General features: G+C 35.3%; 1 protein-coding gene across 23 annotated transcripts in view; it reads left to right on the top strand.

The window, feature by feature from the left end:
* SOX5 (SRY-box transcription factor 5) overlaps positions 1–23,391 on the top strand; it is a 1,038,891-nt gene that overhangs the window by 694,684 nt on the left and 320,816 nt on the right. Inside the window, exons 1-2 of one of the 23 annotated variants that reach the window (XM_021923256.2) lie at positions 231–738; positions 9,747–9,800. The exons of the other annotated variants lie outside the window; for them this stretch is intronic. The gene's annotated coding sequence lies outside the window, so the exon portion shown is untranslated. Of the gene's footprint in view, positions 1–230; positions 739–9,746; positions 9,801–23,391 lie in introns of those variants that run through there. 23 annotated transcript variants of the gene reach the window in all.

Here is a 23,391-nt window from a genome sequence, read left to right as displayed (position 1 = left end):
CAGACTTGCTCACTATCACTACTTTGATTTGATACTATTCTATCAGGTTTCTTCCTGCCTTCTTTCCTGTCTTCTCCTTTTCTTTCCTTCTCTCATTCCTTTGCTTCCTCTTTTTTCCCCTCCTTCCTTCCTTCCTTCCTTCCTTTCTATGAAGAAAAAATAATGAAACTTTTTTACTAAAGAAAAAATAGTGAGGATTTTTTTTGCAGAATTATATATAACACATTTTAATCAGGAAAAAAAATAGTGGGGTTATTTGGTCAGGATTATGGAACTTAAAATGATCTCCTGAAGTCCTTGGGTATTCTAATGAAAACCTTTCAGTAGCCAACTTTCCTAATGATACAAACACATGGTTTTCTCTTTAATTTTTGATTTTTTAAAGCAAATTTAATATACAATTTCTCTTCATAATGCCTCTTTATGTGTTGCTGTTTTTATATCAAAAGGTTCCACTTCATGATTATTGAAGAAAAACTTCCTGCTTTCTTATAAGATTGTTTTTACTTCCACAGAGGAGTAAAACTCATCCTCAACTATTAGTTACAGGTGTGACATTACGTAAACCACACAGTCGTAAGATGCACAGAGAAAATCCACTGTCCTGTGGTCAGAACCTTGGGCCATTGTTTGAGAACAATGGAAACACAATGAAGGTTGAAGACCTATCCTTAAATACCTCACTGTTCTAAAATGTCCGTGTAGGCCACATAAAGCCTGAGGTCTTTTGAGCTCTAAGTGAGTATGCACTCAACATATTCCTATTGCCTTTCCCCCTTCTTCTATGGTAGTCAGTGGTTTGAGTTGGAAAACAGTATGGATACAGAACATCGAGGACTTTGCTGTAGGTAGAATCTGTTATAGTAGTTTTTCATGATTTATGAGACTAATCCTTTCTCTCAGGACTCCCTCAATCTCGGTTCAGGTTTAAATATCCCTCCATGAGAGTATATTTGTATTCAGTAGAATCCTTGACCTTTTCTTGTGCCTCTTGGAATTCATCTTAGGATCTGCATCATCTTGGGATCATCTGTTCACTCTCTCCCTCTTCTTATAACTCTAGCTTTGGGCTAAATTCTCTTTTAAGTTGCTACCTGTATTATTTCGGATTTCTCTATTACATGATGTCTTTACTGGATGAAACCTATTATGTTTTCATTACATTTTCTCTTCCCATTCTTTTCATTTTAGGGAAATTTTAAAAACAGAATACTTTAATTGGGCTTCCCTCAAAAGTTATAGAGATTTCTAAGAGCAACAAGGTTGCAGTGGTCTGCATATAGTGCATCACTAAACTTGATTGCCTCAAGTCCGCAATCAGCAGTGACTACCCAAGGACAAAATATGGCACCGGGATTTACTTCCTCTTTGAATAGCTATAGTGTCGATTTACTAGGCATAAATAAATGAATATTAGAATGTATTCTTAATGAGAATTTTAACTAAGAATTTAGATGAGGAAATGCCATTTTAAATCTTACTGGAAATGAATTGTCTTCAGGTTTCTAGGCCAGAGAAAAATGATTCCCATCTTTGCTTTTTCTGGTATGATTTGGCTTTATACATTTTCTCATGCTTGTTTTTTTATTCCTTGATTTATTACACAAGAGAATATACTTTTGTGGATCACCATCTTTGAAGTACCTAATGTTCAATCTCTTTTTTATTCAGAAAACCCACTGCAAGGAGTCTCACAGTTAACTGTATTCTTACCAGAAAACCTATAACTCAGTAGTAAAGTCCATCTGGTGAGTTTTTTATAATTAAAAGTATTGGAAAAACTTTTATCTAAAAAGAAGGTAAATATTTATAGCACAATGACCAGTTAACCACATGTGGCTTTTCAAACCTGCTTTGTAATCTCTTGAACAACCATTACATGATCTTTATATACCCCTTTCCACAGTGGTAGCAATTCTTTACCTATAGTCTCTTATATCTCCTTTGTGGCAAAGAAAAGAAAATGCTATAATCTAAAGCAGAAATAATAGAGACTGTTTGATTTAAGGAAGGATATAGGATGGACATTTAGTGTATATGAAAAAGAAATTACAATTGAGCTATTGGTGAGAATGATATACTTGGCACTGAAGACACGGAAACTGGTATTTTATAATAAAAGTTTATAAACATGTAAACAAGTGGTTTATTTTTGGTGTCAGCAATGGCACTGTAGTTATTTCTTTTCTTTTTCTTTTTTTGTTTTTGTTTTTTTTTTTTTTTTTTTTTTTTTGTAGAGACAGAATTTCTCCATGTTGCCCAGGCCAGTCCTCAGTCTTGAATTCCTAGGCTCAAGCAATCTGTCTGCCTCATGAGCCGCTGCGCCCGGCCTGCAGTCATTTCTTGACCCTTAAATCGAGTGCTCAGAGATGATTTAATGAAAAACTCAAATGTTCAGCCTGAGTTATAGTGAAAAAAAGCATTTTTGCTTATTAGCTAGAAATAATGTAACTTTTGAGAATGATTTATTGGCGAAGGCTATCTCATATAAAGAAAGTAAGGTATTAAGGTTGACTTTGCTGTATTTTGTAAGTTTATAGAGCTTGAGAACCATGGTCATTTTGACTGTGCAATTAGAGAAAAACATCTTATTTCTCTAGTCTAGCTTTAATTAGTCACTGAATATGAAGATGGATCTTTCAGGAAAGTTTATCACTCTTTTAATATCCAGGCTGTATCTGGCTAACCTGGCTCCCTAAGTTGCTACCTCCTTTTCTTGCATAGTTCCATCTGCAATCTTTAAAATTCTTTCAAAGACATCGATCTTCCCAGCTATCTAAAATCAAGGTTGTATTAGTTACTTTGATAAAACTCACAACCTATACATCAAATGGTTACCAAATGGTCTAGCTAAATAGTATTATGTTTGTAAAAGTGTGTATTAAGTCTCTGACATTACAGTCCAAGAAAATCATGGGAAAACAAATATTTAAATGTGAATTAATTAACCAGTTTTTTTATATTTTTACTGCCAGTGTCTACCTGGAACAAACATAGTTTTCTATTTTTTGAATGCTTTATCTCATATCAAACCATAAGAGGGACTACATTTTCAGGTATTTTAATGACAGCATAACTTCTGGGAAACGGGAAGCCGTCTGGTGACACGTGTGCTTGTATTTTTGAGTATTGATGGTGAAAGCTCGTAGAATTGTTAGTCAGCAAGTTGAAGGTACGGAAGTAAATAAATGTAACATGTACAAAAGATTCAATAAGAATAAATGGGCCTGATGCGGTGGCTCACACCTGTAATCCCAGCACTTTGGGGGGCCGAGGCGGATGGATCACGAGGTCAGGAGATCAAGACCATCCTGGCTAACACGGTGAAACCCCGTCTCTTCTAACAAAAATACAAAAAAAAAAAAAAAAGAAAAACTAGCCGGGCGTGGTGGTGGGCGCCTGTAGTCCCAGCTACTCAGGAGGCTGAGGCAGGAGAATGGCGTGAACCCGGGAGGCGGAGCTTGCAGTGAGCCAAGATCGCGCCACTGCACTCCAGCCTGGCCGACAGTGGGGGGAATTTTCTCAAAAAAAAAAAAAAAAAAAAAAAAAAGAATAAATGTAATATAATGCTTGTGTTAAATCGAGCTTTGCAAATATGTTATACTCTCAAGTATTCTTAGAATAATCACAGGAAAGAAAAGATAGTTGGGGAGAAACTCTATTGTCATAGACAGGGCCAAGGCCAACTTACCCATTGAGAACTGTAGGCACAGTGCCGGAACCCGTAATACTTTCAGGGTCTCATGAAGATGTTTTCATTCCTTTTTTTTTTTTTTTTTTTTTTTTTTTTGAGGGGGGTCTCTCTCTGTCGCCCAGGTTGGAGTGCAGTGGCCGGATCTCAGCTCACTGCAAGCTCCGCCTCCCGGGTTCCCGCCATTCTCCTGCCTCAGCCTCCCGAGTAGCTGGGACTACAGGCGGCGCCACCTCGCCCAGCTCATTTTTTGTGTTTTTTTTTTTAGTAGAGACGGGGTTTCACCGGGTTAGCCAGGATTGTCTCGATCTCCTGACCTCGTGATCCACCCGTCTCAGCCTCCCAAAGTGCTGGGATTACAGGCTTGAGCCACCGCGCCCGGCCTCATTCCTTTTAAAAACAGACAAGCAAGTGAACATTGAGGTTGAAGAAAATGTTTTGATTTGATACATGTTAATAGATTAGTTTTTATACCAACGGAATCATAAAATATAATTTTAAAATATTTTGTTGTATTTATTAATTTTTTTATGGAAAAAAGAGTTTACAAGAGCAAAAATCGTAGGGCCCAAGAAAGTAATGATGTAACCCTGGTAGCAGCATAAAACATAAACAATTTTGAAAAAGTGTTACAAAGTTGTCTTTTATATGTAGCTCCTACCACTTTCCTTTTTTCTCCTCTCATGTCCTCTTATCCACTCTTTGACATTTCATGTTTAATCATTCTGGGTCTGAAGCTGGCATTTCATTCGTATTTACAGGTCAATTTGTTATCACAATCCTTTAGTAGCTTGAATTGATATTGACCAACTGATCTTCATGATCATCTGCTGCGTAGACCAAAACAAAGATAAAGTTATTTTTCATTTTAGACCTATGATGTTAATTCATTTTGTGTGTTAACATAAAATGTAGCAGTTATACATATAGGTGGTGGTTTCATTCAGAGAGTATGAGAGTCAAAAGGTAGTATCAAAAATAAAACTTGATTATTTGTAATTGAGATGCTTTTAGTTTAATATATGAGCTATATATATGCATTTATCATCTCTAAATATTTTTCTCACAGCTATTGCTTATTTTTGAGAAAAAATATACTCCTTAAAATTTTTATTTTATAATTTAAAAAAGATAGTAGTCCCTTCATCTAATTCTTAATAGTTAAATATTTCTGTTACATTTAAATAGCTACCAGATTTTCATGGTGGATAACGGGATTTTTATATGATCCCTATAATTATAAAGAGATTTCTTTAGTGAGTGAAGTACCTCATTTATGCACCACTACTGAAGAAGAAGAAAAAAAAACTACATCATAGTAAATCTTACATAAGTAGCAATAGTGAAAAAACTTGAATGATCAGTATAACCAGAAGTTTGAGTTAAGAAATATGAATACCTCAAAACCACTTGGAATGGATAGCACAAATCCAATTTAGAATAAAGTTTAGCACCAAGTCTTGTTTTCATGTCCAAATACCTGGTCTACAAAGCTAAAGGGAAAACATAGGTTGAACAGTTATTATGGGATTGTGATAAGACCTGTAGACTTTGTAGCTCAGTCCTGAAAGATTAAGTGTTGGATCATACAAGTGGATCTATTACCGGTTATCTAGTATAGCCTGACATTACTCCTTACAATTTGCATTGTCAAGTGCGTTCTTGTGTAGAAAAAAGAATAGAGTTTATATTTATTGGGGAAATGTGTTAAGAATTTGAAGCCCTCTAGGTTTATAATGGAGAGTAAAAATATTTTTTCCTTTGGTTTAGGGGAAAAGTTTGGAAATTAGGTATAATCTTTACTCTTACTTATGCTTTTGCCCCATTCCTGTATCCCTATAATATTCTAGTTGAATTTCAGATAGTTTCTCAATACTGTGTTAACTCAACGAGAAATAGATCAACTTTCCTTTACTCATAACCCTAGACTTCTGTGTACCTTTTTCTTCTTTATTTTATTTTCAGTTATATTCCCCAGTCTTTTTCTTTTTCTAATCACCTTCCATATTTAGCTCTCACTTCAGTACTCTTTTTCTAATGTTATTTGGACCCTAAGGGCATTCTGAGTAACCGTATGATAGGAGAAAATGGTGGAAAAGAATGACGTCGTGTTTTATCTAAATCTTAAATGTTTTGTCCTTTAATATAGTGACATGGGAGATAAATCATTTTAATTAAACTAATATTTACTATCGTCTATGTATAAAATATATTGGATTTCAACTTGAGAAAGGCACATTTTTATCTACTGGAAACTCAGTCTGGTGGGGAAAATGGATATACATAAAAGTCTTAATTGTGGCTGTGATAATATTGTGTGAAACATTACAGATGGGTGGATATAGGATATGTCATGGGAGTATATGGGGGAAGAACAATACTTTCTGACAGAAGGAGAATAGGAAATTTCTGGCATATGATTCTAGAGCAGTACTACTCACAAATGTGGTCTGAGCTACTTCTTTCATCAAGAAGTCTTAGTATGAAAAGAACATCAGCTGAACTAAGCAGGGTACTTAGTGATAGAATTGATTTGCATTCTGGGGCTGCTGCTTATCTTGTTGTAGACTGGTGCTTTGAGGACCATCCTTCTAGAGGACCATGGCCCACATCCAATATACATGTACAGATCAGAACAAAACTGTACAAAACTGCATGAGATCAATTTCAAAAGTAGGGTGGTAAGGTGGTGGGGTTTCAGTGAGAGGGTAGAAATGAAGAAAGCCTTCCTAAAACTGAGATATTTAAGCGAAGTCGTGAAGGATAGGTATGACTTGAAAATGTGAGTGGAAGTGGAGAGAAATTGAGGGGAAGATATTCCAAGTAAAGTGAAGGAAAAGAGCTTATAATAAGGAGCAGATATTCTAGGTATGTTGTGGAAATTATGTAGCATATAACCAGTACTACTTTTTGTCTTTTCAGGGAATTTCTGGGTATGTGTGTGGAACACTAGGCAAGTTAATTTATTTGATGTAGAGTGTACTTTCAAGGACTCTAGTAAAAAGGAAATAACATTTATCTAGATGTAAATGTGGGCTAGGAATTAGGTTAAGTATTTATATTCATCATGTCATGTAATCTTTAACAACCTTCTGCAAAGCTATCATTATTTCCATTTTACTGATGTAAATATAGAAGTACAGAGCATAAAATAAAGGTCCACAACCTATAAGAATGGACCTGACCTGAAAGATTATGTTTTAATGTGAAAAAGTTGAAAAGGTAGATGAAGGACAGATTTTGGGGGGCCTTGAATGTCATAAAAAATTAGGAATTTATAATCTACAGTTTTTGAGGAGTCATAAGAGGTTTGGAGTATACAAATGGCTTAATAAAAATCCTATCTTGTGAACTCAATTTAGTATTTAGTTTATATTCAAAATATGTATCTTTAGGAAACAGTGAAAAAAAAAAAAAAAGCCTAATACTGGTTTGTTTCCAGACCAAATTCGTGGAAGCAAAATTGTGGGAATGAAGGGATATGAATGTTCTGTTTAAGAAAATCCCTCAAAGATGTTGGCTTATTTGTATTTTAGTGAGATACATAAATTGTCAAGTAAGTTCTGTGAATTAAGACCAGACTTTTTTTGGTCTGCTATGTGTCAGAAAAATAGTTGTACATGTAACCTAGGGTTAAATTATAGAGATTGCCACGAGCAAAAGTGAATGGCAAGAGTGGGTTTTGTGAAGAGTATGAGAAATGATAGCTAGTACCTATATTGTTACTTTTCTTACTCAAATATGAAAATGAATTTGCTCTTGCTTCAAAATACTTGATATAATTTTCTCAGCCTTAAAGTTGTTTATTCTTCCCAGGTCAGTTAGAAGGTGGAAAAATTAGATAAATAAACAAACATGTTGGAGTAATCAGCAAAAAGAAATCTTAACATTCTTATCTTCCCTAGAAATACGAAGTTGGGCCATACAATAGAACAGTTCATTGTATGTACAAAAAGGTCAAATAGGAAATCTTATTAAACCAGCTAATATTAAAAGCAGGTAATTTTTTTACACATTTTTTGAAACCAAGCAAGAAAAAAAGGGGGAGGCAGGGAAGGACAAGGGAGAGAGGGAGTGAAGGAAGGAGAGAGGGAAAGAGGGAACGAGGAGAGAAAGAAGGGAGAAAGGAAGAAATGAAGGAAATTAAAAGGTAGTTATGATTTTTGTCATTTCTTCACATCCTTACAATTTCAATTTTTTTCTGATTGAGGTTAAACCACCTAGTTGGTATTTAATTATATCTACTCATTAGCAATAAAAGTAATAATTTTTATATTAATTGTGTTTTGTATATAGAATTTTTTTTTACTATCATTGTTGTTTTTACACAGCTAGAGCTTAATTTACAGATCCGCTTTTCTTTTTTTTTTTTTTTTTTGAGACGGAGTCTTGCTCTGTCGCCCAGGCTGGAGTGCAGTGGCGCGATCTCGGCTCACTGCAAGCTCCGCCTCCCAGGTTCACGCCATTCTCCTGCCTCAGCCTCCTGAGTAGCTGGGACTACAGGCGCCCGCCACCGCGCCCGGCTAATTTTTTTTTTTGTATTTTTAGTAGAGACGGGTTTCACCGTGGTCTCGATCTCCTGACCTTGTGATCCGCCCGCCTCGGCCTCCCAAAGTGCTGGGATTACAGGCGTGAGCCACCGCGCCCGGCCCAGATCCGCTTTTCAAAGTAAGAGGCATCACTGTTCATTTTGGTGGCATAGTGTACAGGAAAGACCTATTCCTTTCTATGGGGATAGATCTATCCCACTTAATTCATTTCAGTGTCAAGCAATAGTACAAATTCCTTATCATCTTATTGTAAATCTAGATTTTTTTTTTTGAGACGGGGTCTCGCTCGGTCGCCCAGGCTGGAGTGCAGTGGCCGGATCTCAGCTCACTGCTAGCTCTGCCTCCTGGGTTCACGCCATTCTCCTGCCTCAGCCCCCCAAGTAGCTGGGACTACAGGCGCCCACCACCTCGCCCGGCTAGTTTTCTGTATTTTTTTGGTAGAGACGGGGTTTCACTGTGTTAGCCAGGATGGTCTCGATCTCCTGACCTCGTGATCCGCCCGTCTCGGCCTCCCAAAGTGCTGGGATTACAGGCTTGAGCCACCGCGCCCGGCCGTAAATCTAGATTTTTTAATTTGGTCTATTTAAAGAGAGATGTTATAATAAGAATTTTAGAACAATTAAAGACCAATAGTATGACAACTACCAGCTTGTGTTTTTGTATATTTACCACTCACAGATCTATAGAAGTTTAAACTTGGCATTAGGTCTTAGAGGTCTGTTAGTCCATATATCTAACTTTGTGATGGTAAAATTAAAGTTCAGACAGGTTAAGAGACTTGCCTAAGATCAAAAGTGTGGTTTTTGCTTTAATCTTGTGTGACTGGGAAAATGTTGCTGGCACTTTAAGGAGGGGAAGCATAAGCCAAAAAGAACAACAGGTTTGTGTGACAGAATTCTGAGTTAACATTATTATTATTGGGTTTGACATAGGAGATATTGGTGGAAAATGGACTAATGGAAATAAGTGATTCAAACCTCTCTTCGATGAGATGGAAGTGTGAAACTCACCTGTGTATATGAGATGAGATTTGAAATTGTAAATTTCAAGAGTCATTAATTCCACAAATGTTTATTGAGAATATAGGCCGAGAGTGGTGGTTCACGCCTGTAATCCCAGCTCTTTGGGAGGCCAAGGCGGGTGGATCACAAGGTCAGGAGATAGAGATTGAGAATATGTAATTCCCCAAGGAGGTAAACCTATGCCATGTTTTAAAGCTTGAAGTTTTTTGAGGAGAGGCATGGAGTTGAGAGAATAAGAAATGCATAGCCAGGGGGAAGCAAGGAGGTATGGTTATATCACTAAGTGGAGTGGAGAGTGATGATAAATGAGTATGCACATTATCCAAAGAGTTCTAAGTTTTCCCTGAAAACTAGGTGGAAGCTGAAGAAATGTCTTCAGCAACACAATGTCAAGATCAAATCTCCAAAAGGGAAATTAGACAGAAACGAGATCTTTATATGCTCAAATCAGAACTCGTTATGGCCATTAAATTTATTTTACAGGACTGAAGATGAAAACAGGCAATGCCCGAGAGAAGGACGAAAAATCAGTAGTGGGTAGGCCATCAGAAAGCTAGAAAAAATACTGTTCAGTAGTCTTAAATGTATTGAAGAGGTTATTAAAAACTTTGGATTTGACTATTAGATTATAGACATATCTTCGAGATGTTGTAGGCTCAGTTCCACACTACCACAATAAAGAGAATATTGCTTTGGATATGAAAAGGCAATGGACAAGAAATGAAGTGTTAACAGGCATCATTGAAGAGATTAACTAAGTCAGAAGTTTTAAAGATGACCTGGATGCCTATCCTAGTGAAAGAGGCTTACTCCTAAATTTGGATTGGTGGCAAAACACTCACAGAGCTGTTTTGGGCACTTTTACATTACTAGCATCTAATTGTTCATAACAAATTGTATGTACATTTAAAACTCTTTAGTTACAATCTGGACTATTTCATATATTTAAAAATCCAATATTAGAATCTTTTTTCATTGCTCAAATCATAAATATATATTACTGAAATTAACATAGTTACCTTTCCTTTGGATATGCATATGTGTGTATAGCTATTATGCTATAGTTATGCCATAGTGTACATTTGTATGTAAATATTTGTATAGACAGGTATACCTCAGAGATATGGAATGTTCTAAATACTTTGTTGTTACTTCAACAATGTTCACAGCATCTTTATCAGGAGTAGATTTGATCTCAAGAAACCACTTTCTTTGCTCATCTATGAGAAGCAACTTCTCATTCATTCAAGTTTTATCATGAGATTGTAGCAATTCAGTCACATTTTCAGGCTCTGCTTCTGATTCTAGTTCTCTTGCTGTTTTTACCACATCTGTAATAATTTCCTCCACTGAAGTCTTCAGCCCCATAAAGTCACCCATGAGGCTTGAAATCAACTTCTTTCAAACTCCTCTTAATGCTGAAATTTTGGCCTCCTCCCTTGCATCACGAATGTTCTTAATTGCATCTATAATGATGAATCCTTTCCAGAAGTTTTTCAATTTACTTTGCCAAGATACATCAGAGGAATCATTATATATGACAGCAATAGCCTGACAAAATGTTTTTTTGTTTTTTTGTTTTTTTTTTTTTTGATACGGAGTCTCACTCTGTCTCCCAGGCTGGAGTGCAGTGGTGCAATCTCGGCTCACTGCAACCTCCACCTCCCAGGTTCAAGTGATTCTCCTGCCTCAGCCTCCCAAGTAGGTGGGACTACAGGTACATGCCACCATGCCCAGCTAATTTTTTGTCTTTTTAGTAGAGATGGGGTGTCATCATGTTAGCCAAGGTAGTCTTGATCTCCAGACCTCGTGATCTGCCCACTTCAGCCTCCCAAAGCGCTGGGATTACAGGCATAAGCCACCGTGCCCAGCCCCAAAATGTATTTCTTAAATAATAAGACTTGAAAGTCAAAATGCCTCCTTGATCCATGGGCTGCAGAATGGATATTGTGTTAATAGACACGAAAACAACATTTGTTTCCCTGAACATATCCAGCAGAGCTTCTGGGTGACTCGGTGTATTGTCAATGAGCAGTAATTTTTTTAAATGAAACTCTCGTTTTGTGAAGTAGGTCTCAACAGTGGGCTTAAAATAGTAAACCATGTTGTAAACAGATAGGCTGTCATCCAAGCTGTATTGTTCAATTTATAGACAAAGACAGAGCCGATTTAGAATAATTCTTTAGGGCCCTAGCATTTTCAGATGCTAGGTAAATAAACGTTGGCTTCAACTTAATGTCACCATCAACTCTGAGATGTACTAACCCCTAACAGGAGAGTCAGGCTGTTTTTTGACGCGTCAAAGCCAAGCATTGACTTCTCCATTCTCACTATGAAAGTCTTAGATGGTATCTTCCTCCAGCAGAAGGCTGTTTTGTCTACACTGAAAACCTGTTTTTTGTGTAGCCACTTTCATCGATTATCTTAGCTAGATCTTCTGGATGACTTGCTGCAGCTTCTATGTCTGCATATTCTACTTCACTTTGCATTATTATCTTATGAAGATGGCTTCTTTCCTTAAATCTCATGAGCCAACCTCTGCTATCTTTCAACTTTTCTTCTACAGCTTCCTCACCTCTCTCAGCCTTCATGGAATTAAAGAGAGTTATGGCCTTGTTCTGGATTAGGGTTTAGCTTAAATGAATTTTGCGGCTGTTCTGATCTTCTCTCCAGACCAATACAACTTTATATTAACGATAAGGCTGTTTTGGTTTCTTATCATTTGTGTGTTGAATGGAGTATTACTTTTATTTTCTTCAAGAACCCTTTCTTTGCATCCATAACTTGGCTAACTATTTGGTGCAAGAGGCCTGGTTTTTGGCCTATCTCTGCTTTCCATATGCCTTTCTCACTAAATATAATAATTTCTAGCTTTTGATTTAAAGTGACAGATATGCAACCCTTCCTTTTACTTGAACCCTTAGAGGCCATTGTATGGTTAATACATGGCCTAATTTCAATACTGTGTCTGAGAATAGCGACGCCCGAGTAGAGGGAGAGAGATGGGAAATAGCCAGTCAGTGGTATAGTCAGAACACATGCAGCATTTACTAAGTTCATCATCTTACAAGGATGCAGTTAGTGGTGCTCCAAAACAATTACAATACAGACATCAAAGATTACTGAGCACAGATCACCAAGTGGATGTAATTATAATGAAAAAGTATGAAATATTGTAAGAATTACCAATATGTGACACAGAGACATGAAATGAGTACATGCTTTTGGAAAAATGATCTCAATAGACTTGCTGAATGCAGGGTTGCCACAAACCTTCAATTTGTAAAAAAGAAAAAAAAAGAAAAAGAAAAAGCAATATTTGTGCAACACAGTAAAGCAGAGTGCCATAAAACATAAAACAAGGTTCCTATATTTTTATTTCCTCTAGGACTCAGGATAGTGCTTTTCAAAAAGTAGGGACATGATAAACATATTTTGTTGCAGTATGTGTATGTAGTTTGTTTAAAATGTTATTTAGGAGTTGACAAAATTGCTGAATTTTCTTTTGGAAGTACAAGTTAAGAAAATTGAAATGTAAGATATAGCCAATTAAAAGTAGTATTGAAAGTTGAAGATGTGGCCGGGCATGGTGGCTAATGCCAGTAATCCCAGCACTTTGGGAGGCCGAGGCAGGTGAATCACAAGGTCAGGAGATCAAGACCATCCTGGCCAACATGCTGAAACCCTGTCTCTACTAAAAATACAAAAAAATTAGCTGGACATAGTGGCGGGAGCCTGTAGTCCCAGCTACTTGGGAGGGGAAGGTGAGGCAGGAGAATAGCATGAAACTGTGGGGCGGAGCTTGCAGTGAGCCGAGATTGTGCCACTGTACTCCAGCCTGAGCGACAGAGCGAGACTCTGTCTCAAAAAAAAAAAAAAAAAAAAAAAAAAAAAAAAAAAGTTGAAGATGTTAATCAAGTACCTTAGGAAACCAAACTAGAGTATCAGAAACATCATATGGTATTGAGAGATGACATATATAGGGATAAAACAAACTGTAAAGAGAAAATTAGAGTAAGTTTAGTAAAATTAAAACAATTAAGTGTTTTATTCGGATGAGAAGCCATATGACACAGTAGTTAAAAGCACATTCAAAGGAATCAGAGACGTGGATTCAAACTGTTTGTTATTTAACTTGAAGTCATGGCTTACACTCATTTTCTCTGTGTGTAAAAGCATTGATCATATTTCCTACCTCACAGGTCTGTTAGAAAGAATCAAAGAAATAGCCTACTAAAATCTCGTATAGTGATTGTCACATTAATAAGTTTAGTAAATAATGCTTTTATTTTTTTTCCAGAATAGGTTCTTACGTTCTGAATGCAATCTGAGGTTAATCATGAGAAAGATCATTGTAACACACACGTATAGATGGAAAGAATTAGCTAACCCACGTTACAGTCAAAGTAGTATACAATACTGCCAGGGAAAAAGGTAAAATGAAGACATATACTGAGTAGAAAATGAAAAATTCACAGTATTCCAATTGTCAGGGTTTGGGATTGACACCTAAGTGAAAGTGTTGAAAGCTTCATCATTTAGGTCGTTTCAAACTCTATTCTACCACACTCAAGAAACCCTGTGGTCAAAATTCTTATGCTGTCTACTAGTTGCATAGTTCTTCCAACAGACCTGCTATTGACTTCCCTGTTTCCTTGCACAAAGCTGTTATTCACTTCTAGGAAAATCGGTGGCTCTGTGGAATTGGATAAGAATTTGGCCTACAGTGAGTGATTTGAATGAATGAATTTGGAACTGGCAAGAAAATACAAACATATGCCACATTTACTTGGTACATTCACGCTTCAAGAGAACTCAGGTAGCACATAAATTCGATGTAAAAAGACAGAGATTTTCAGTGAGAACCTATTACAAAGTCAGCCTAAATCATCTTCGTTTATTTTTGTCAGATTGAAAGAATAAGGCAAAACATAAATTATTATTCATTGGAATGTACAAGGCTAGAGTCCCTTGTACATATAAAGTCATATATGGCGCCTACTATTTACAATGCTGATGTCAGAGACAGAAGAGTCATGTTTTAGGCAAATTTAACATAAGTGGATTTATTAGTTGCTTTTAAGATACACTGGTTTTTAAAACCAGTCTTCATTGGCCAGATTGATCTGGATACTGGCAAATTAAGTAGTCTTTGCTTTTTGTAGGCAAAATACAACCAAGGAATATGGTGGCCCACTTGTGTGCTGGCGGTAAGTTTGTGAGAATCTGAACCTGATCCTATATTCAATAGTAGACAAATTTCTTCTCTCAATATTATTACTCACGCAATTTTCAGTACCAGAGACATGGGGCCTTTGAAAAGGAAGAGATGTTACATTTTTTGACAGCTTTTCCCTTCCACTGACTGAAACAATAAAAATAAACATGAAGCTGTCGGAATGGCCTCTTCATATTATGTCATTTGCATGTGATTCCCTTTGCTTCTCTAGATAATTGAATTTATTCAGGCAATTTATTTTTTAAATGTGTAGTCTCTGTGAATGGAAACATCTTAACTAAAGACAACCCTTTTATTTCCTCTTAATGAAATATATACATGTAAGTGTATACTTCTGTTAGAACCAAGGGAATAGAAGGGAAATAATGGAAAACCCAAAAATGTATAATTAATTAAAAAGATGAAGTGTGACTCTTGTAACCAAATATTCTGTCTTTGTGTTTACCCCCTGTCTATGTTCAAGGTCTCTAGGTGCTCAATAGGAGCTTTTTAATTATTTTTTCCTGTTTGATGTTGCAAAGTATAATGAATAGATAGCAAAGGACTTTTGTAAGGAGCCTCTAAATGTGAATCACCTCAAAGCTGGTAAGCATAGCAGTACCTGGTTGGTTCCCATCCTGAGACTCAGTCTTAGAACGTTTGAGACTTAAAGAAAGTGACTACTTAAAATGAGCTCCATTAGTCAAACAATGTAGCTTTAAAACGTAAATAGAGCTTGTATTCTCTTGAAGCTGGGAATATAAAGACTAAATACTTTTATTTTGGATCAGCATTTTTAAGGGTTATTGAGCACCAAGTCAGAGCACTTTGGGATAACAGGAATATCCAAAGATATTCACAAAACAGGATTTCAAGTAGAATTGTAGAAGAGGAAACATCTGTCCAAAATTCAAAATTATTTGTCTCCTCTTTATACACCACAGGATTTAATATAACTTAAATGCAATTTTAGTTTTATGTGTATATCTTCACCAAGTTTCTAAGACAAAGTAATTTCTTTATGGGGGTGAAAATACTGTCACCTGTAGTCACAACTCAATAAAGCACTAAACAGCAGTAGGATTCTGAAAAACATTTTTTTATATTGACAAATTTCATTTTCCCCCTTTATTCTAACATTTATGTGGCAAGAATTTTGGAGGCTGAACACACAGCACCAAGAACTCAGTGTTCTGAGAGCCCGTTCATTGTAAGTAAGGGAAAGTTGCTTCAGTTTCTAATTTTATCCCTTAGTTTTACAATGATATCTTTTTGTCATGCGTTAGTGTTCCTGGAGTAACAAAAATCTTCTATTCTTACATTGTTGTTCTAGAACCTTCTCATCTTCCTCTTTCTCTCTCTGTTTGGCATGTTCTATAGGTACTCATTATTATTTCTAAGTTTGCAGGGTTTTTTTTGTTTTGTTTTGTTTTTACAAAATATCCTTTGTTTTTCAAAATCTAATTATAAATAATGATAAGCTTTCAAAAATGTACAGGGTAAACCCAAGTCACTGAAGGAGAAGGTGTTACTCTCTTATAACCGCCACTTTTAGGCATAGGTGAAGAGAGCTTGGCCATTTGCTCTTCTCCCTGTGGATACTCTCTAAGAGCTTATGACCTGAAGTGGATTTAATCATTCACTGGAAATAAATGCTTCATAGGTCATTATTTTACAGCCTTTATTTCTTCACCTGCCTTTTGTAGGCACATCTACCTTTAGATATTCCATATATAAATTTAAAGATCTCAAACAATTAGCTCATCATTTGAATTTCCTGAGGGAGATTATATGGCATCTCTTAAAGTCCTGGGGTCAGAAACCAGGACTGATGCTCAAGTTATAAACTAATTTAGTTGAGCAGACTTATTAAAATGTACTAGACATACCAATTCTATTGAAAACATTATCTCTGTTTGCTAACCATTCTGTTTTTGTCCATACAGTAATCATTGTTTCAACTTCCCAAGCAAAAACCATGTTTATCTTTGACTCTTTTTTTCTTATTTTCAAGTTACTTAATCCTATCATTGCTTCCTTCAAATTGTCTCTAGGATTGCGAAGATATTTTTAACATTTTTTTTCAAAAAAAAATTATTTTAGGTTTGGGGGTACATGTGAAGGTTTGTTATACAGGTAAACACATGTCATGGAGGTTTGTTGTATATATTATTACATCACCCAGGTATTATGCTCCATTCCCAATAGTTATCTTTTCTGCTCCTCTCCCTCCTCCCACCGTTTCCCCCCAAGAAGACCCCAGTGTCTGTTGTTTCTTTCTTTGTGTTCATAAGCTCTTATCATTTAGCTTCTACTGGTAAGTGAGAACATGCAGAATTTGGTGTTCTGTTTCTGCTTCCGTTTGCTAAGAATGATAGCCTCCAGCTTCACTCATATTCCCTCAAAAGACATGATCTCATTCTTTTTTATGGCTGCATAATATTCCATGGTGTATATGTACCACAAGTTCTTTATCCAGTCTGTCACTGATGGGCATTTAGGTTAATTCCATGTCTTTTCTATTGTGGACAGTGCTGCAATGAACATTCACATGCATGTTTCTGTAGAATGCTTTATATTCTTCTGTGTATAGGTAATAGGATTGCTGTAATAGGATTGCAGAGTCAAATGATAGTTCTGGCTTTAGCTCTTTGAGGAGCCACCATACTGCTTACCACAATGGTTGAACTAATTAACACTCCCACCAACAATGTATAAGGATTCCCTCTTCTCTTCAACTTCACCACACTTGTTACTTTTTGACTTTTTAATAATGACCAGTCTGACTGGTATGAGATGGTATTTCACTGTGGTTTTTATTTGCATTTATCTAATGATCAATAGTATTGAGGTTTTTTTTCATATCCTTGTTGGGTGCATGTATGTCTTCTTTTGAGAAGTGTCTGTTCATGTCCCTTGCCCACTTTTAAATAGGGCTGTTTGTTTTCCTCTTGTCAATTTAAGTTCCTTATAGATGCTGGATATTAGACCTTTGTCAGATGCATAGTTTGCAAATATTTTCTCCCATTCTGTAGGTTGTCTGTTTACTATGTTGATAGTTTTCTTTGCTCTGCAGAGGCTCTTAAGTTTAATTAGTGATTTATTATTATTATTATTATTATTATTATTTTGCCCTTCTCACAGGAAATTAGCATACATTGTAAAATCAAACAAACAGAAAACAACAAAGTGCATATATATGCACCTGCCTTGCATACACACACACACAGGCATATTAAATTACAAATTAAAATAACTCCCAGCTGGGCATGGTGGCTCACACCTGTAATCTCAGTACTTTGGGAGGCCAAGGTGAGTGGATCACTTGAGATCAGGAGTTCGAGACCAGTCTGGCCAATATGGTGAAACCCTGTCTCTAGTAAAAATACAAAATATTAGCCAGTTGTGGTGGTGGGCACCTGTAATCACAGCTATTCAGGAGGAGAAGGCAGGAGAATTGCTTGAACCCAGGAGGCACAAATTGCAGTGAGTCAAGATCGTGCCACTACACTCCAGTCTGGGCAACAGAGCAAGACTCCGCCTCAAAAAAAAAAAAAAAAAAAAAAAAAACACTCCCTAAGGACACTGTCATCGATTATCACACATTGTGTATAGAGTATCTAACTATCTAAAAGTAGCTATTAGCCTTTTTCCATATGCCTTACACATTCCCGTCATTGTCCCTATAGAAGTAACTATCACTAGACTGTGGATGAAGAGAGAAGGGCAATGCACTCTGGAACGTGAACAAAAATAATTTGAATATATGCAGTATGGAAAAGCTCCTTGCTGAGTGTAACCTATTTTCCAAAACAGTTGATAATCACAAATGACAGATAGATATGATGGTTCTTTTCAACTTCCACTGCTACAATCTAGTGGAAGGCCTTTTATTGTCACATATGTGTCATGGTAACAGTTTCCTATTCAGTGGAGATCTTTACTTTCTCCTCTACCCAATTAATTCTACATACCACTGCTAGACTAATCTTCCTAACAAGCTACTTTAATAGAATCACTCACCATAGATCAACAATAGTTCTTCATCGCCTGCTAGGTCAAATGTAAACTACCCTACTTGACTTTCATGACCCTTCATGAAATGACTCTCCTATGTTAGTCTTCTATTTATTATTCTTCATTTCTTTTGGTTAAGCCACTTCCTTCCCTGTAGCGTGTGTGTATATGCACTGTAAAATTTCCTGGGTGGTGCCTCCGGGAATGCTCTGTATCTTTTCCTCTTCACTTATTTCTTCTAGGCTTAAACTAAAAGACTCTTTATACATGAAGATTTAATAAATTAATAATTAACTCAATATGTATTAATGGAACATTAATAACGGCATAGTGTGTGTGTGAGTAATCAGACATGTTCCCTGCCTTCATGGTATAGAAAGAAAATTAAATGAACAATCCCAAAAGAGTGTGATTAGTACTGTGATAAGAAGTTTTCCATTTTTCTTTGATTTCCAGCATTCTCTCTTCTCTAAACGTCTTTTGCATGTATAATTTGCTACTCTAAAAATTAGTACTTATTATAGTTGTTATGATTACTAATTGTTTCAGGTGCATTTCAGTGCCTCTAAAATTTAATTTTAAACTATTTGAAGAGAGAGAAAACCAGCTTTATTTTCGTATACCTTTGGCATTTCTTGCAGCACCTGAATCAGTTGAGGAAGCTTAATGATGACCACAGCAAGGAGTTTCGAATTGGATCTTAGGTTTAATTCTCCAATTTACCATTTCTTACTATTATTTGGGGTAGATTACTTTTAGAACTTTAATTTCATCATATGTTAAACAGCAATAACATTCTTCAGGGAATTTCTTCTAGAATTATTTTTTTAAAGTCCATAGAACATTTGCAACAGTGCCTTTAAGAACTCCAAAATTGGTAGCTATAATTTTATTGAAACATTGGTAAATAAATAGATTTTGTGTATCTCATCAAAGGTACCTTTTATATCCTTTAAAACTATAAGATTGACTAAATCTATATATAAGCATTGCTCATGTAAACTACATGAAAGTAATCTTTGCAGAGAACCTAATGTTTTACATTAAGAATGCCAGTATCTCAGTGATTGTGTGTGCTGTGGGATGGTCCTTATGGGCCCGCTAAAGTGGGTTCAGGAAGTTCTGCTTTATAGTGTGAATAAATAATTTGGCTAGTTGAGAAATTTTGTAAGAGACCGTGGACTGTTTAATACCTTACCATTACTTTTAGACTGAGAACTGAAATTTGTGTTTCTTATTTCTCAACTCACTGCCTAATGTCAGTTCATGTTAAATGTTTCTTTCACATAAAAAAAAAAAAAAAAAAAAAAAAGCTTTTTTTGCCCTAAACATAGTTCACTATTGAGAGTCTTAATTAGTATAGAAACATAGGTCTTTAGCACTTTTTTAAGGGGAAGACTAGTGTGGTGGCGTAACAGAGCGGATTGACTTTAGGCTATGAAATTAGCCTCATATAGTGAGAAGGCATATGTTTTACAGACTTTTTCTTTTATAATTCTCAGAGAAATTCCCTGAAGACTGTGTTTCAAGATGTTGCGGGAGCATAGCAGAGAGAAGCTAGCAAAAATGGAGAATTTGTACTTGATAATACCCTTCCTCATATTACTATTGTTGTTTCATATTTTTCCTGTAAAGGAATCTAAGGATTTATTTGCCAGGCAATCTAGTGGTGCTGATGTCCTCAGAAAGAAAGCAAAAGCTTGATGTGCACATCGCAGAAACAGAAAAAGTTGAAATATGACATAAAAAGTAATTGGTGTCATGTATTTTTGACAAACAATTCATTCCTCTTCATTTTTTTCAAACTTTCACTTTTAAAAGTTTTATTTAATAATGAGTAGTAATTGAACATCTTTTCTTTGATCTTTTCCCTGAGTTATCACTTTCAAGAGAACCATGAAACTGTGAAATTTGAAAACTGAGTATGAAACAGAGGTAAAAGCCTACTAATGCTGTATGGCATTTTGTGGAATACCTTTTATTCCCTTATAAACAAAAGAAAAGTTTGTATTAGGTTATCTTTTAAAATGGACCACATTAAATACATTTTAAATTATTTAAAAAAAATGTTTCCCTGGATACAGTTTGATTTTGGCAGAAATAACTCTAAAAACTGCTTGTATGTGCATATTCTATTTTTGGCAGGGTGGGTGAAAGAAAGGGCTTTTCTCCTCCTAATATCTTTTTTCTTCACTTTACTGATAAAGGGTCTATTTTTTGCTTTATTCATTTTTGTATATTCTATGTTTTATTCATCTTTATAGGCTAATATGCCTGGAAGCACATTTATTTTAACAAACACTCATATAACTCTTGTAATATCTGTTGCCATTTTATGAATTTTATAGCTCATAACACATGTTATTAACTTACGTAATACCCTAGCTCATATAACTCATTATATTTTAACTTATAATCCTCTAACAACCCAGTGAGGTATTAAATGCTAATATTATCCCCATTTTGCAGATGAGAAAATTAAGGCATACAAGGATTGAATTGTATGATTTGTCCAAGGTCACACAGCTAGTGAATGATGGAGCCAGGATTTGAACCAAAGCTATTTGGCTTCAAATTCTGTGTGCTTAACCCATCTTTATGCTGCCCTGCAAGTTAGCATTCAAAAGATTTTGTTACATAATTGAAAGAGAAAATAGAGTGAATGAAGTAATATTTCCTTTTTAAAATGTTTATTTTTCATTACTGTTAAATTTTGGAGATCAATTATATACATATGTATTAATTTTCACTTATCCCATTTTCTAGATGAGGAAACAGATGTAGAGAGTTTAGACAGTTTGCCCTAGATTATAGAATTATATGTAACTGTATAATACAGATTATAAATAACAGAGCCTGTCCTTGACCCAAATATCCTGACTTCTGCCTCCAGTTTCTTAACAACTGCTTTATACTGCTTTGGTACCATTTTATTTTACTGCATGGGGGGACCACAATCTATTGTATTTATTACTGAAGACATAGTCAGTTTCCAGTTATAAGCAGTGCTAGCAAACATTTAGCTTCTTTACTGAGTGAATGCTCTATGTAAAAAACTTGCATTTATTGCTATGTGGAATAAAAATAAGTCATTTCCTCAATTTCCTATATTTACGCAACTCTATTACAAATTTTGGTACAGAATACAGATGAAAATTTGAGAAATTCCTTATATCTTACTTATTCCTTCAGACGCAGAGAGTGAATATTTAGTCAAGTTTACTAAAAATGACAATAAAAAGGTTCTAGAGATTTAGGAGAGTGACAGAAAAATTATATCTAATCAGTGGCTACTTACAATAAATGTTAAATTTATTACAAATGTTAAAAGGAAATGTTTTGATTTGTAGTCTCACTTTTGTTTAGACACATCTTATGGTTGGTCTTTGCTCAGGGAAGTGATCATCAAATGTCTTAAAGTGTATTTGCTAGATGTTTAAACATAAGTAAGACATAGTGCACAAATCATCTGCAGGAAGATAATGAGGCTGTCACAGCACAAAATGTTCTTTGTTTTTACAGGTTCTATTAGTTAATGTATTAGCAATTTTCTAAATGCCACTTTTGCTTATTAAGAGGTTTTGAGAGCACATGAAAACATACATTTTATTCTTGAATGCAGCATTTCTGAGATTATTAGCAAATGTGATGCTGAAGGAATATTTTCAAATACTCTGAAGGAACATTTAGGGGAAAAAAAAAAAAACACGTTAGACACTTTTGCCCATGTAGCATCTATATAAAAGTAAAGATATTTTTAAAACTGTTTATCCTATTTATAGCATCTCTTATTGATAATCACAAAATTTGCCCTTAACTTTCAGTTTCATTCACCAGAATTAAATTAGATGGTAAACACGATAGTGATTTATAAAACAAAATATATTTTTATATTATAAATGAGATCTAATTATTAATAAATTTAAACTAAATGTTGGTGCATTTCTAAAAATAATCTCTTTTCCCAATTGAATTTTGACACAAATCTTAGATTTCCTAATCTATATAGTTAGTAGGACATCAGGAAACATAAGCCTGTTTCAACAAATGCCAAAATGACTATTAAAAAATTAAAAGTCATTCTTCTACAATATGTGTTTATATATATATATATATATATATATATATATATATATATTTGTATACATATATATATATAATTTTTGCATGTTTGCTGACTCTCCTCCATCCCCACTACCCTTCTTTTCCTTCCTGGAATATATTTTACCTTTTCTCACTCTTCTCAAATTCCTGTCCCATTACTTTAATGATGTCTTTCTTCCCCACTGCAGCTTTTAATAATTCTCCCCTTTCCTTCTCTGCCTCTCCTTCTCTCCTTAGCTCTTAACAGTTTTTTCTATGACAGTAGTTCTCAAACTTTAGTCTCACATGGAAGGCTTGTTAACTCAGATTTGGTTGGGCTCCACCTCCTGAACATCTGATTCAGGAAGTCTGGGGTGAGGCCTGAGAAAAGTGTTTAAAGTATTCCCTGGTGATGCCAATGATATTATTTTGAGGACCACCGTTTGTGAATCATGTTTATAAAAATCACCTGTCACTATGCTATCATTCTTTATTGTTGTTTAGTACCATTTGAATGCAATTTTTGAAGAACACACTTTTAAATATTTATTTAGTTTCCTAATTAGTAATTAAACATAAGCCTAAACTAACATTTCATCTCAATGCTTGGCAAAGAAATGCAAAACCAAGTTAGACTTCTGCTGAATTTCCATCCTGTTGAATAGCAATCTTTAAAAGAGTCTATATTTTTAGGCTTTGAAAAAAACATTAAAGAGTTCTCACTTCTGTTTGCACTGTCCCAAAATACATAAGAAATGTTTGAAATACGGGCTGGATTATATTTTTGAAGTGTAATGGGGCCATTTTTAT

Source organism: Papio anubis, chromosome 9 (assembly GCF_008728515.1).
Source record: "Papio anubis isolate 15944 chromosome 9, Panubis1.0, whole genome shotgun sequence".
NCBI classification, from domain to species: domain Eukaryota; kingdom Metazoa; phylum Chordata; class Mammalia; order Primates; family Cercopithecidae; genus Papio; species Papio anubis.
The sequence above is the reverse complement of the archived record's forward strand: the minus strand, read 5'-3'. Positions and strand labels throughout refer to the sequence as shown.